The sequence below is a fragment of the Nerophis lumbriciformis genome, linkage group LG01 (assembly GCF_033978685.3).
Source record: "Nerophis lumbriciformis linkage group LG01, RoL_Nlum_v2.1, whole genome shotgun sequence".
NCBI lineage: Eukaryota > Metazoa > Chordata > Actinopteri > Syngnathiformes > Syngnathidae > Nerophis > Nerophis lumbriciformis.
In genome coordinates, this window is record NC_084548.2 from 17219122 (window position 1) to 17233292 (window position 14171).

Consider the following 14171-nt stretch of genomic DNA (forward strand, 5'->3'; position numbering starts at 1 on the left):
CCCAATCAGGTACGCAATGTTTATTGTATAGTTATTGTGGATGAAAAAACTGATAATCAACCTACTCTGTATTTTACTACCTCATTGTTTACATTCTTTTGGGTGTAGAAATGGATTTCTAAATGTGTAGTTAACAAAACTTTTAAAAGTTAGACAGACCTGTTTTTTTCAATTTGCTGGGGTTATTGCATTATGAGTCGTGCAACGTGCAGACACGTAATTAGATGAACTTTTTCGAAAGCTTTTAGTGTTACACCATTAGAAGAAAAACACACCGCAGCCTCCAACTAAACACATCTGTCTTTAATTGCCGTCACATTGTGATAGCACTCAAAGGCCCCGTTTACGCTGCACACCAAATCTGCTCCAAAGTGCTTCAAATCGGATCTTTTAGCATCAGATTCAGGCCAGTCAAAATCTGATTGGAATCTGATCTTTTCCAATGTGACTTTAGTCTAAACGCAATGCGACCTAAATTCGACACGTATGTGACTTTTTCGTCATCTTTGGGTGAGCTACGTCATGCGGCAAAAGACGCAGTCCGCCAGCGGAACCACACAGGAAGTCCTTCATACCGACAGCCATCAGACTGTATAATGCATATGTTCCTTTTTGACTGAACTTAAATGTGTAATAGACTGTATTTATATTATTCACATGTGAATAATGCTGTATAATAGACTGTATTTATATTATTCACATGTGAATAATGCTGTATATTAGACTGTATTTATATTATTCACATGTGAATAATGCTGTATAATAGACTGTTTTTATATTATTCACATGTAAAAAATACCTAAGTGTTTATTGTTTATTGTGAGTGAACTGTGGTGCTGAATTTCCCCCAGGGATTAATAAAGTACTTTATATTCTATTCTATTCTATTCTATCACAACATCCGGTTTCGGTGAACAAAGTCTATTTTCCATGGCTGGGCTTTTCAGTGCATCACAAGTCAATAGTGCGCAAATAATAGGCTATATCTAATAAATATTGTGATTCTGAAGAAATAGAGATTGTTGAAGGGCTGGAATTGACATTGTGGCGCATTTGCTTACATGTGAGTTGAAAAATATAGCTTTGATCCACGCTGATGTCGTCGTCATCATCATCATCATCATTTCTTTTTATTCCTTTCATGAAAATGCATATATACAAGCCACGTGCAGTACACACTTTCATTGTTTTTTGTTTCTTATACATTTCCATGATCAGAAAGGAGCAGATGGAAGAATAGTATTCTTATATTTATCTGCCCCCTTTTTTAACACAAATTATTGTAGATGACTTTATCACTCTTCCCTCCACCAACACTCGATTTCCAACGTAGTTTTTAATTTTTTCTTTAAGCATTTTCACAATGACACGTCCAACCAAAATCAAAAATCAGTTTAATATTAATCCAGTTGTCTCTTTTTGTAACTCTTTTTAAATTAAAAAATATTCTTGCAACTTTTTAAGTCTTTCTTTAGAGAATTCCATGCTTTCACACCAGCAACAGACAAGCACATTTGTTTCAAATTTGTTCGCGCTCTTGTATGTTTAAAGTTATACGGCCTTCTGTCATTCTCATCTTCAGACGTGAACACGAATAACTTTTGTAAGTCCTTCGGAAGAACTTTATTTCTAGCTTTTAACATCACTAATAGAGTATGCAATTCTACAATGTATTTTACTTTTAATAATCCTGACCTAATGAAGAGTGGATTTGTGTGGTCTCTGTATCCTACTTTAAAAATAATATGAATTGCTCTTTTCTGTAAAAGAAATAAAGGCATTATGTTGCTGTAATATGCATTTCCCCATATTTCTACACAATCATTGAAATAAGGTAGAATAATTTTTTATTTTTTAATTTATTTATTTTTATTTTTTAAAATTTATTTTAAATTTATTTTTTTTGTCCTGTCCAAATTCTCAGGCAAATCATATAGTTGATGTAGATGCCCATATCAGCTGTTCAGATTTACTTTACAAAAGAGACGTGTAATATACTTCTCTTGTTGCCTTATTTGTATTTGACTTTATTAAATGTATTTATATTATCATTTGGTGCAGCCTGGCCGGAGCAGGAGGGGATAGAAAGAGAAAAACAAGAAGACAGAGGGGGGAATTGTGGGGAAAAGAGGGGGATAAGACAGAGAGACAAAAACAACAACAGCAAACACAACAACAACAATAGAGCAACATCAGCAAATACGACATGTACAAATATGATGGTAAAAGTGATAGCAAATAAGCAGTTAGCGAAAATAAAAAAGAATACAGAAATGACAATGAGCATTATTACACTACAAATGGAGCAATACAAATACCTATAGAAATAGCGCTATTGATAATGAACAATACCAATAATTTACCTCTATTATCAACAATACAGTTGTTCAAAGGCAACAATACATATATGTAATGATAACCTGAGATACGAAAGAATGCAGAAAAATGGAGGGGGAGAAAGAGAAGCAACCTACATTAACCTTGTAGATTGTTATAGTAACAATAGGTTAAGCTTTGTCAGTGTGCCATGTGTTATACCCAGTTTACCCAAGGGCAACATAGTTAATATAGGTTTGATGAAAAGTGATTATGTGCATGAGTGTATGTATGCATATGTACTTGTATATGTACAGAATGTGTATATGTGTTTGTACAGTGAGTGTATATGTACATAATGTGTAGATGTGTTTGTACAGTGAAGGTATATGTACAGTATGTGTATGTGTATGTCATACTTGCCAACCTTGAGACCTCCGATTTCGGGAGGTGGGGGCGTGGTCGGGGGTGGGGCGGGGGACGTGGTTGGGGGCGTGGTTAAGAGGGGAGGAGTATATTTACAGCTAGAATTCACCAACTGGAGTATTTCATTCATATATGTATATATATATATATATGTATGAAATACTTGACTTTCAGTGAATTCTAGCTATATATATATATATATATATATATATATATATATATATATATATATATATATATATATATTTTATTATATATATAAATAAAAGAAATACTTGAATTTCAGTGTTCATTTATTTACACATATACACACACATAACACTCATCTACTCATTGTTGTACTTGAAAGTACAATGCAATACAATTCCGGGGCAATGGCACCTATCAAATACACAGTAATGAAAACACAGTTGTTCTACTAACTGTACTGTGTGTTATGAGAGTAGAGTATGTGTGTGTGTGGCCCTTTAATAGGTGACAGCATGTGAGGTGAGGGACGTCAGTGAGTGTGTGGGCGAGAGAAGAGAGGGAGCGGTAGCGCGGGTGCGGGGAGGCACTAGTTGGTTTTGTGTTGGATTGGCTGTGTGCAAGCAATCAATAAAGCAAGATTTGCAACTAATCGCTGGACTCATCATTCACCCTAAAGTCGTCCGCTGTGAAAGGTGTTGCCCCGAGCATACATCGGCCCTGGAGAAGTGTCTCCCCTGCGCTCTTAGACTATGGTCTCGTTCTTCTGCTTCGTCTCCTTGTGTGCGCACACTGGACTCAGGTCCGCATGGAGCTGGAGGGGGTGTGGCCTCCAGCTCCGGCTGAATTCCGGGAGATTTTCGGGAGAGGTGCTGAATTTCGGGAGTCTCCCGGAAAAAAACCCCGGGAGGGTTGGCAAGTATGGTGTATGTAGATGTATATAATGAACAATACCAATAATTTACCTCTATTATCAACAATACAGTTGTTCAAATGCAACAATACATATACGTAATGATAACTTGAGGTAGAATAATTGAGCAATATAACATTCTCATTGTATTATACGGGAAACTATATTTAACCTTGTTCAAAATAAATAAGCTTTTAGATACCTTATTTTTTGTCCGTGTCTCCTCTACTCAACATCCATAACAGGATTAGAACCCTCCCAAATATATTACACTTTATACATTCATTCACACATTATATTACTTTAATTTATTTTTCTGTGAAAAAAACACTCATTTTTAAGGTGTGGCGACTTTTATTTTATTTTGTCGTAGTAGTAGAAGCGACTTCCTTGTCCATTTACGGAATTCGTTCAACTTCCTTTGTTTTTTCACTTAATCGAATTGCGCATGCAAGTAACGCCGAGGCCACATTGGGGCCTGTGCACATTTTCACTGGGGTCTGATAAAGATCACATGTTACTCGCAGTGTGAATAGTCAGATGGAAAAAAATTTGATTTTGAAAAAAAAAACAGATTTGGGCCACTTTGGCCTAACCTGACTCTCGCCAGATCCTTGTAGTTCACTGAGCTCCGCACAAGGATCTGGGCTCGAGGGGAATGCAAACTCCTTCAAGATAGCAAAAAATAATAAACCAATCAGGATTGCCGGGTGGGGTTTCATAGATGTGACGTAGCGCTGAAGCGACTGTTTGATTCAAACAACACAGCGAGGAGTCGTGTGCTGACATTGATTCTGCTATTGCAACTTAGCATATTCGACACGGTCTCTCCAGAATGTTCAACAATTTCAAAACAAGTTCTGTTAAACTTTCGTCTATGCTTTTTTCGTTGGCGGCTTTGTGAAATGTTTTTTTGCTGTCCCCAATGAAGCCTTTTATTCGCATATTTTCTTTGCACAAACGACATTGATCGTCTACTGACATTGCTGTGTTGTTTCAGTAAAAGTTCTCTAACTTTTCGCTCTGTCGTTATCCAATATGCCGGCTGTTCTGTTCTTTCCCAGCGTCGCTCTCATCAGCGTCACGACTTGATTTCGATGCGAGTGGTTGAAGTAGCATGTCATTCAAGATAACGGACAAGTGGTTTATCCAATCACATACAATGATTTTTTTTACAAGGCCCCGCCTTCTGAAATACATCTCCTATTGAGAAGTCCCAGATCCTTGTGTGGAGCTCAGCGAACTACACTGCAAAGTGGTCAAAAACAAGAAAACAAAAATACAAAAATTAGGGGTATTTTATTTGAACTAAGCAAAATTATCTGCAGATTTTTGCTGGGGGTTGTCAATAAATGAAATGTAGGTGTAAGTGAGACCTACATAGAGGTTTTTGTTTCATGTCTCTAAGACATTCCTACTGGAAATTACAGGCAGTTTTTTCTGAGTTTTCTTCCTAGGAGCAGTTGTGTCTGTGTTTTCTACCTAGGGGGCACTAGAGCGCAATTTTGAGTTTTGGGGTTGGTTTTTTTTATTACATCACAATTTTTGCCAGTCCTGATGTGTGTGTCCAGTTTGGTGAGTTTTGAAGCAGGGGGTCAAATTACAGCTCAAAGAGGCAAAAGTGACTGTTTTTAGTAAACTTTTGTACTGAAGGGGGAATTGCCAACTTCCTGTTGATTTTTGAAGGATGTCAATGTATAAAATGTAGGTCTAAGTCAGACCTACATAGAGGTTTTTGTTTCATGTCTCTACGACATTCCTACCAGAAGTTACAATAAGTTTTGTCTGTGTTTTTTCCTAGGGGGCACTAGAGCGCAATTTTGAGTTTTGGATTTTGGTTTTTTTATTAGATGGTAATTTTTGCCAGTCCTGATGTGTGTGTCAAATATGGTGAGTTTTGAAGCATGTTAAGGGGGTTAAATTACAGCCCAAAGAAGCGGCGGAATAATAATAATAAAACGCACAAAATACAATAGGGTCCTCTGTCCCAAAGAGACATTGCGGTCCCTAATTAGCTAACCTCAATGAACCCAAAAATACCTTCAAATAAGTATATTCTCACTAATAACAAGTGCACTTTTCTTGGTAGAAAAAAAATGAGACCTCTTTGCTCAATATGTTGAAAAATATTCTTAAATTAAGTAAATTGTAGTGCCATTATCTTGACATAATGATATGCGCTCGGCATCACATTTCTTGAAACCAGCAAACTTATACTAAAAACTAATGTATTTTTCTTAATGGAAAGGCAACAAGGCAACCGCTTGTTACTCTCAGGGTCTACCAGCCGCTCAGGCAAATCATATGGTCTAAAAATGCATTTTCCCATCGACAACATGACATCATCGTACCAAGTGCGTGCTCTTTCAGTCAATTAGTGCGCATATATACAGCCCGGCCCCCGGCCAAATTTTTTTTCATTGTAATTTTGAAGAATTTATCTGAATGTGAATGAACTATTTCTGTTCAAAATTGTTTGAAATGTTAAATGTTTAAATATTAACTGTCAGTTTTCTGTACTGTGCCAACTGTACTACTATATGAGTACGTATTTTCTATTGTTTCATTGAAAATAAAACAGCAAAGTCCATTTGGCTGTCATCTGTTTTAATTATGAGAAACAATTGTGTCAAAATCATGATTTTTTTGTTCATGCTTGAAGTAAAAAATTGTTACTTTAAAAAAGTAGTTTTATACTTGTGAGTGTTGATGACACAGCTTTGCAACAGTTGATGTTCTAGTTTCAAGCATGTTTTACTCAATATAGGTCATCAAATCTCAGCAACAAGCTGTAATGTCTTACTGAGATAATTTAGGACCAAAACACTTAAAACAAGTAAAACACTCTAACATAAAATCTGCTTAGTGAGAAGAATTATCGTATCACACAGAAAATAAGCAAATATCACCCTTATTTGAGATATTTCAGTTTTTGGCGAGAGTCAGGTTAACTTTGGCCTGCAGTGTAAACATAGTCTAAGGCAGTCCTCGACTCAGCACACCACACTTCATCAAGAATACTTGTATGCCTTGGTAATAAATGTGACTAAGTCAGGAAATACCGCTACTGCTCTCATGGAGGGGTGTGGGAGGATCAGTGAGGGAATTCACATTTTATGAATTTTTGCAAACAAAAAAAAAAATCCAGGAAGAGCCAGTGGTGTTAACTGAATGTTCTACAAACATTTGTACATCCCCAGGTGTGCGAAGATCATTAATCAGTACTTTGACCTCATTGCACATGATGGAGCGCCTGTGACAACAACAACCTTATTGGTTGCCTGACCTCTTCCTCCTCCTATTCCTCCTAGACCAGGGGTCGGCAACCTTTACCACTCAAAGAGCCATTTTGACCAGTTTCACAAATTAAAGAAAATAATGGGAGCCACAAAAATCTTTTGAAATTTAAAATGAAATAACACTGCATACAAAGTTTTTTTTTTGCTTTGTGCTGTGTATAAACCAAGCGTCTCAGACACGCGGCCCACACCTTAATATGAAAATTGAATGTTAGTGCGGCCTGCGGGTTTTATATGATTGGGGCTTGACGGCGTCGTACTTGTCAACCCTCCCGATTTTTCCGGCAGACTACGAATTTCAGGGCAACTATTCTCTCGAACGTGCCGTGATGGTACAGCATTTAGCGCCCACTACAACCAGCGTGCCAGCCCAGCCACATGTTGTATGGGACTTCTGCTTGCTCACGCAAGTGACAGCAAGACATACTTGGTCAACAACCACACAGGTTACACTGACGGTGGCGTAATAAAAAACTTTAACACTCTTACTAATCAATCAATCAATCAATCAATCTTTATTTATATAGCCCTAAATCACAAGTGTCTCAAAGGGCTGCACAAGCCACAACGACATCCTCGGTACAAAGCCCACATACGGGCAAGGAAAAACTCACCCCAGTGGGACGTCGATGTGAATGACTATGAGAAACCTTGGAGAGGACCGCATATGTGGGTAACCCCCCCCTCTCTAGGGGAGACCGAAAGCAATGATGTCGAGTGGGTCTGACATAATATTGTGAGAGTCCAGTCCATAGTGGATCCAACATAATAGTAAGAGTCCAGTCCATAGTGGGGCCAGCAGGACACCATCCCGAGCGGAGACGGGTCAGCAGCGTAGAGATGTTCCCAGCCGATGCACAGGCGAGCGGTCCACCCCGGGTCCCGACTCTGGACAGCCAGCACTTCATCCATGGCCACCGGACCTGTGCCCCCCCCCCCTCAAGGAAAAGGGGAGCAGAGGAGAAAAGAAAAGAAACGGCAGATCAACTGGTCTAACAGGGGGGCTATTTAAAGGCTAGAGTATACAAATGAGTTTTAAGATGGGACTTAAATGCTTTTACTGAGGTAGCATCTCTAATTGTTACCGGGAGGGCATTCCATAGTACTGGAGCCCGAATAGAAAACGCTCTATAGCCCGCAGACTTTTTTTGGGCTCTGGGAATCACTAATAAGCCGGAGTTCTTTGAACGCAGATTTCTTGCCGGGACATATGGTACAATGCAATCGACAAGATAGGACGGAGCTAGACCGTGTAGTATTTTATACGTAAGTAGTAAAACCTTAAAGTCACTTCTTAAGTGCACAGGAAGCCAGTGCAGGTGAGCCAGTATAGGCGTAATATGATCAAACTTTCTTGTTCTTGTCAAAAGTCTAGCAGCCGCATTTTGTACCAACTGTAATTTTTTAATGCTAGACATAGGGAGACCCGAAAATAATACGTTACAGTAGTCGAGACGAGACGTAACGAACGCATGAATAATGATCTCAGCGTCGCTAGTGGATAAAATAGAACGAATTTTAGCGATATTACGGAGATGAAAGAAGGCCGTTTTAGTAACACTCTTAATGTGTGATTCAAACGAGAGAGTTGGGTCGAAGATAATACCCAGATTCTTTACTGATTCGCCTTGTGTAATTGTTTGGTTGTCAAATGTTAAGGTGGTATTATTAAATAAATGTCGGTGTTTAGCAGGACCGATAATCAGCATTTTCGTTTTCTTGGCGTTGAGTTGCAAGAAGTTAGCGGACATCCATTGTTTAATTTCATTAAGACACGCCTCCAGCTGACTACAATCCGGCGTGTTGGTCAGCTTTAGGGGCATGTAGAGTTGGGTGTCATCAGCATAGCAATGAAAGCTAACACCGTATTTGCGTATGATGTCGCCTAGCGGCAGCATGTAAATACTAAAGAGTGCAGGGCCAAGAACCGAACCCTGAGGAACTCCGCACGTTACCTTAACATAGTCCGAGGTCACATTATTATGGGAGACGCATTGCATCCTGTCAGTAAGATAAGAGTTAAACCACGACAAAGCTAAGTCTGACATACCAATACGTGTTTTGATACGCTCTAATAAAATATTATGATCGACGGTATCGAAATCAGCGCTAAGATCAAGAAGCAGCAACATAGATGACGCATCAGAATCCATCGTTAGCAGTAGATCATTAGTCATTTTTGCGAGGGCTGTCTCCGTAGAGTGATTTGCCCTGAAACCGGATTGAAAAGGTTCACAGAGATTGTTAGACACTAAGTGTTCATTTAGCTGCTGTGCGACAATTTTTTCGAGGATTTTCGAAATAAAGGGAAGGTGGGACACCGGTCGGTAGTTTACCATGAGGTCAGGATCAAGGTTAGGTCTTTTGAGCAGAGGATGAATAACCGCTTTCTTGAATGCTAGGGGAACAGTGCCAGAGGAAAGTGATAAGTTTATAATATTTAGCACTGATGGACCTAATAATACAAAAAGCTCCTTGATAAGTTTCCCAGGAAGTGGGTCAAGTAAACATGTTGTTTGTTTTATCCCACTTACACGCTGTAATAGTTCCTCTAATGTTATTTCATCAAAAAGAGAGAGACTATTTTGTATTGCAGTATCCGTCGTAGATACAGTTGTATCTGTGTTCATAGAACCCAGTTGTAGCTGGGATGCGTTGTCTTTAATCTCCTTTCTAATGAGTTCAATTTTCTTATTAAAGAAATTCATAAAGTCATCTGCCGAGTGGGTGGAGCTATTGGGAGGAGTCCCTTGTTGGGTTAGCGATGCTACTGTACTAAACAAAAATTTAGGGTCGTTTTTGTTGAGGCGGATGAGATCTGAGTAATATTTAGCTTTAGCTAAGGTAAGCATGCGTTTATACGATATTAAACTATCACTCCATGCTTGATGGAAAACCTCAAGCTTGGTCGCGCGCCATTTGCGTTCCAACTTTCTACATGATAATTTATGAGCTCTGGTTTCCTCTGTAAACCATGGGGTGCGCCTTTTAGGGGCCCTTTTTTGTTTTAGCGGTGCTATACTATCAATGGTTTTGCGCAGGGCATTGTCAAAGTTGTTAGTGAGGTTATCAATAGAGCCGACATAATTTGGGAATGGTGCCATTACCGAAGGCAGTAGGTCAGCAAGAGTCATCGTTGTGGCGGCATTAATGTTGCGGCTGCTATAGCAGTTATTATTATTATTAGTTTGTTGACAATGAGTCAGAACTTCGAATTTTATAAGGTAATGATCGGACATTACTTTAGTATACTAATAATGCGCCACACTTTGAACCCACATCAAACAAGAATGACAAACACGTTTCGGGAGAACATCTGCACCATAACACAACAGAACAAATACCCAGAATCCCATGCAGCCCTAACTCTTCCGGGCTACATTATACACCCCCACTACCAAACCCCGCCCACCTCAACCGACGCACGGAGGAGGGCGGGGGGGGGGGGGGGGGGGGGGGGGGGGTTGGGGGGGGTTTGGTGGTAGCAGGGGTGTATAATGTAGCCCGGAAGAGTCAGGGTGCATGGGATTCTGGGTATTTGTTCTGTTGTGTTTATGTTGTGTTACGGTGCAGATGTTCTCCCGAAATGTGTTCGTCATTCTTGTTTGGTTTTGGTTCAAAGTGTGGCGCATTATTAGTAAGAGTCTTAAAGTTGTTTTATATGGCCACCGTCAGTGTAACCTGTGTGGCTGTTGACCAAGTATGCCTTGCTGTCACTTGCTTTGCAAGTAGAAGATGCATACAACAAAGGGCAGAGCTGGCACGCTGTTTGTACAGATTGTAGAGGGTGCTGAATGCTGTACCATCATGGCACGCCCTTATTATTATTGTTAGGGTGAAAATCGGAAAATATTAATCCCGGGAGTTTTCTGCGAGAGGCACCGAAATCCGGAAATCTCCTGGGAAAATCGGGAGGGTCGGCAAGTATGCGGCTGAGCCGCATCAGAGTGATCAAAGAGCCGCATGCGGCTCCGGAACCGCGGGTTGCCGACCCCTGCACTAGACCTTACGGTGCTTGCTATATAACCGCCATCATTGCACCAAGCACACATATGCTCACATTTTCCATCACTTGCAAATGCCTACATTACTTCATGTCACCTGGCCTCTGAAACATTGCACTTTGACAGGAAATCCACAGCGCACCGAAAAGAAAATAGAATGTGAGAAAGAAGGAGAAGGAAACCATGCCGTTAGGGAAAAGGAGGACACGCTGGGCCATATGTGGCGGGTGTGCGCATTGTAATACATCAATGTTATGAGAGGAAAGGTGACACAATGATGAATGCTGTAAAGCCCCGAGTGCAATTCCTGTGTTGAAGTGCAGAGCAAGTAGGCATGATGCTAAAACACAGAGGAGCTTCTTCTTGAGGTTTGGCTAGTGAACGAGATATTGATCAAGCTTTTAACATGAAGCCACACAATTAAAGCAGGGATTCTATTAGCGCAGTGCTGGCTGGACCTATTCATCTGGGAATTTTTTCCAAAATTAATCTTGGATACTAAAAAAAAGGGTTTTAAACTTTAGAATTTTTAGTAAATGAGTTCATATTTGAATGGAAACCTTGGCTGAACTTGATTGTGTAATCGCTGTTTATCTCGTAAAAAACGCTAAATGCTTCCTGACCTCCCTTTAAGCATTTCCCTGGTTAACCACACGCCCATGCATGCAAGTCATTCCCTTTGCTGTTTTGGATGTCCACTCCGTTTCTGAGTTTTAGAACTGACATACTGTATATATATATATATATAATCAGCCTACAAATGCAGAATAGGTTACGCCAGTTCATTTTAGGTAGAGGGTTTTCAAAACGAACCAAGTCAAAATAACTGCTCAATTATTGTTGACATCTGCAGTCTCCACCATGTTATTGCATAAATGATTACACACTTTTATGCCCCAAAACTTGGGTAGGAGATGGGGTACACCTTCACAGTGCAAAAATACAAACCCCGTTTCCATATGAGTTGGGAAATTGTGTTAGATGCAAATATAAACGGAATACAATGATTTGCAAATCATTTTCAACCCATATTCAGTTGAATATGCTACAAAGACAACATATTTGATGTTCAAACTGATAAACTTTTTTTTTTTTTTTTGCAAATAATCATTAACTTTAGAATTTGATGCCAGCAACACGTGACAAAGAAGTTGGGAAAGGTGGCAATAAATACTGATAAAGTTGAGGAATGCTCATCAAACACTTATTTGTAACATCCCACAGGTGAACATGTAAATTAGGAACAGGTGGGTGCCATGATTGGGTATAAAAGTAGATTCCATGAAATGCTCAGTCATTCACAAACAAGGATGGGGCGAGGGTCACCACTTTGTCAACAAATGCGTGAGCAAATTGTTGAACAGTTTAAGAAAAACCTTTCTCAACCAGCTGTTGCAAGGAATTTAGGGATTTCACTATCTACGGTCCATAATAATAATAAAGGTTCAGAGAATCTGGAGAAATCACTGCACGTAAGCAGCTACGCCCGTGACCTTCGATCCCTCAGGCTGTACTGCATCAACAAGCGACATCAGTGTGTAAAGGATATCACCACATGGGCTCAGGAACACTTCAGAAACCCACTGTCAGTAACTACAGTTGGTCGCTACATCTGTAAGTGCAAGTTAAAACTCTCCTATGCAAGGCGAAAACGGTTTATCAACAACACCCAGAAATGTCGTCAGCTTCGCTGAGCCTGAGCTCATCTAAGATAAGTTAAAGTTAAAGTAAAGTTAAAGTACCAATGATTGTCACACAACACTAGGTGTGGCAAAATTATTCTCTGCATTTGACCCATCACCCTTGATCACCTCCTTGGAGGTGAGGGGAGCAGTGAGCAGCAGCGGTGGCCGTGCCCGGGAGTCATTTTTGGTGATTTAACCCCCAATTTCAACCCTTGATGCTGAGTGTCAAGCAGGGAAGTAATGGGTCCCATTTTTTTATAGTCTTTGGTATGACTCGGCCGGGGTTTGAACTCCCAACCTACCGATCTCAGGGCGGACACTCTAACCACTAGGCCACTGAGTAGGTGGACTGATACAAAGTGTAAAAGTGTTCTGTGGTCTGACAAGTCCACATTACAAATTGTTTTTGGAAACTGTGGACGTTGTGTCCTCCGGACCAAAGAGGAAAAGAACCATCCAGATTGTTATTGGCGCAAAGTTGAAAAGCCAGCATCTGTGATGGTATGGGGGTGTATTAGTGCCCAAGACATGGGTAACTTACACATCTGTGAAGGCGCCATTAATGCTGAAAGGTACATACAGGTTTTGGAGCAACATATGTTGCCATCCAAGCAACGTTACCATGGACGCCCCTGCTTATTTCAGCAAGACAATGCCAAGCCACGTGTTACATCAACGTGGCTTCATAGTAAAAGAGTGCGGGTATTAGACTGGCCTGCCTGTAGTCCAGACCTGTCTTCCATTGAAAATGTGTGGCGCATTATGAAGCCTAAAATACCACAACGGAGACCCCCGGACTGTTGAACAACTTAAGCTGTACATCAAGCAAGAATGGGAAAGAATTCCACCTGAGAAGCTTAAAAAATGTGTCTCCTTAGTACCCGAACGTTTACTGAGTGTTGTTAAAAGGAAAGGCCATGTAACACAGTGGTGAACATGCCCTTTCCCAACTACTGTGGCACGTGTTGCAGCCATGAAATTCTAAGTTAATTATTATTTGCAAAAAAAAAATTAAGTTTATGAGTTTGAACATCAAATATCTTGTCTTTGTAGTGCATTCAATTGAATATGGGTTGAAAAGGATTTGCAAATCATTGTATTCCGTTTATATTTACATCTGACACAATTTCCCTACTCATATGGAAACGGGGTTTGTAGTTCCAAGCAAATCTCTTGTTATCAGAAATGAAGTTTTGAATCAATTATTGGGAGCAAATCTTAACCACAAAACGTAACTGTTGCAAACCAAGGATTACCTGTAATAAGGAAGAGTACAGTTTGGGACATGGATGTTTTTTTTAAGAATTTGCCAAGAGGGTATAAATAATTTCCCTGAACTGTAAATACTTAAATCATATTAGGAATACTTGACTGCTGCTCCAAAAAAGCATCTACACAGATAAAATGAACAAATTTGTGGCGTGTTTGTTTAACTGAAGCTGGATTAATTAATTGTAAAAATCTGGGCTTTTCTCTCTGCTTAACACAACTTTTCAGCTTCTTTTCCATTGCGTTCACTGCCATATTTTTCCGAGTCCGACCAACAAATATACACATCATT

General features: G+C 39.8%; 1 protein-coding gene across 2 annotated transcripts in view; it reads left to right on the forward strand.

Moving 5' to 3' along the window:
• The window catches only part of LOC133573231 (band 4.1-like protein 1), a 92617-nt gene that overhangs the window by 33714 nt on the left and 44732 nt on the right, over positions 1–14171 (forward strand). The window lies entirely within an intron of this gene.